Below are 2,651 nucleotides of genomic sequence, written 5' to 3' on the forward strand. Positions count from 1 at the left end.
TCAGGTACTCCCTGCACCACCGGTGTGCATGGCGGCCCTCGCCCAGAGGCATTTTCAAGCCCCCTTCCCCCCGCCACAACCCCGACATCAGGGGCTCAAAAAAATTCAGTCCACTGCAGGAGATGATTTGCAATTTACTTCTGGTTGATATGCATGGCAATTCGATAAGTTTTAATCATTTTTCTCAGTAATTTACACAGGCTTTTTCAACAGATTCAATCTAGTGTTTAGTGTAATATGGTTCGTTGCAGGGGTGACAGCCCCAATTTACATTGTGGGCCTGTTCAATATCCTGAAACAGGGACAATGTAGACCAATTTCTGGGCAGGAGATTCTGCACCTAACCTGCACAAGCTGCTACCCCACTGATCTGCACTGTTTATAGCTGTATCTGGCGACTGACTGAAATTAGTGTTGGTCCAATCTAAATATACAAAGACGGGCCCTGCAAATGGTTCAGGATTTTTCTGTAATAAATGTGACAAACTAGGTGGAACACACGCTGTGCAAGTTCTGAATAGTTTCCGAGTTCTGCTGTGGCCTAAACAACAGTCCTTAAACGGACCACTGGAAGCTGCTGAAAATAGGGTTGGGGAAGGTATTTTTACTTCCACTTCTGTGGAAAGTGGAGGAGCAGGCCAGGGGGGAGGAACAGGTGGAGAGTGGAACAACAGGCAGAGGGGGAGGAACAGGCGGAGGGGGGGAGGAGCAGGTGGAGGGGGGAGGAACAGGTGGAGGGGAGGAGCAAGCGAAGGGGGAGGAGCAGGCAGAGGGAGGAGGAGCAGGCGGAGGGAGGAGGAGCAGGCGGAGGGGGGAGGAACAGGCGGAGGGGGGATGACAAGGCGGAGGGGGGAGGAGCAGGCAGAGGGGGGAGGAGCAGGCAGAAGGGGGAGGAGCAGGCGGAGGGGGGGGAGTAGGCGGAGGGGGGAGGAATAGGCAGGGGGGGAGGAACAGGCGGAGGGAGGAGGGGCAGGCGGAGGGAGGAGGAGCAGGCAGAGGGGGGATGAACAGGCGGGGGCAGAACAGGCAGGGGGGAAGAACAGGCGGAAGGGGGGAACAGGTGGGAGGCTGGAGGAGCTCCTGCACTCTCCACCTGTTCCTCCCCTTCCGTCTGTCCTTCGTGCCTCCACCTGTTCTTCGCCCCTCTGCCTGTTCTTCCCCCCTCTGCCTGCTCATCAACACCCCCACCTGCTCCTACACCCCCCACCTCTTCATCCACCCCCACCTCTTCCTCCACCCCCCCACCTGCTTCTCCACCCCCCCCACCTCTTCCTCCACCCTCTACCTGCTGCTCCACCACCTGCTCCTCCACTTTCTATTTTTACATGAGGAAAGATGTCTTGTGTGTAATTGTAACCAGTCTAAGTAAGTGCAAACAGCATTCAAATAGACTGAAACCAGGGCTGAATTTTATGCTCGCGGCAAGCATTCCAATGGCGGGATGACCCCGCCTCAGCCATTTGCTGGTCCCCAACCGTGTTTCACAGGGATGAGGCAACTAATTAGTTGCAATCAGTCCTGCTGTCCCTTCAAAGGACGCCTGCTCGCCCCCAGGAGCTGCCAGCCAATCAAATGGCTAGCAGCTCAGCAACCTCAGCAGCGTGTCCAGACGCGGTGGCGACTGCTAGTACTGTGCCGAGGCGAAGAGGAAACCACCCTCCTAAACCAGATAAGTGGGGTCTGAGAGCGGCGAGACCAGTCGGACATTTCCCAGCTACGGGGGATGGTGGTTGGGTGAGGGCAGGTGGGTGGGGCAGCCATTGCCACTGGGGGAGCCCCTGCATGGGCCAAAGAGTGCCCGAAGAGGAGGAGGGAACCCCCGAGCACTCAGGGAGGCCGCCAGCGTTCAACACACGGTCTCACCATGCAGCAGAGGGCCTGCCATCCCACTGATAAAATGCCAGCGGCAGCAGGGCGAGACCTTGTGGCTCAATTGGCCTCTGGGTGAGAGGGCATTTCACCTTCCCTGCTGCTGGTTAAATGGCATGATAGCTGGAAGACAACGGGCATTTCACTGCCTGCTTTCTCTCACCATTTCACGAGCCTCCCTGTCTCCCAGCCCATCCCCAGCGAGCTGATAAAGTCCAGGCCCAACTGTTGGTCTATTCATTAATGCAGAATATATCACTTCCCTATGTCTGGTACATAGTCATCATGTTGAACAAGCACACCCTCACAAAGATGAACAACATATAAGTAGAAACACTGTATACTGTTTCAACGTTAGAGGCAATTTTAAAATTGCTCATCACATGAATGGGCCTTATAACGTACGCCCAAGACCAAATGATTATTTCAAACTACTTGAACTATATCCAAACTGAGTTCTGATGAACGCTCATCAATCTGAAACGTTAACTTTGTTTCTCTTACCACAGATACCGCCTGACCCGCTGAGTATTTCCAGCATTCTCGGTTTTTATTTAAGAATTCTAACATCTGCAGTATTTTGCTTTTGTTTCAAACTATTGTATGTGACTCCCTTACTGTCCATGCTCTATAAAGGTAGTCTGGTTTGGCATCCTTCCAGCTATGAAAGATGATGGACACGCAACAAGCAATCCATTTAGGTGGGGTGTCTTCTCTTGGTGCACCTTTGCTGATGGCTGTGAAGGCCAATACTTCAGAAGCAGGTTCTGCCACAAATGCCA

The sequence above is a fragment of the Heterodontus francisci genome, chromosome 2 (genome assembly GCF_036365525.1).
Source record: "Heterodontus francisci isolate sHetFra1 chromosome 2, sHetFra1.hap1, whole genome shotgun sequence".
NCBI classification, from domain to species: Eukaryota; Metazoa; Chordata; class Chondrichthyes; order Heterodontiformes; family Heterodontidae; genus Heterodontus; species Heterodontus francisci.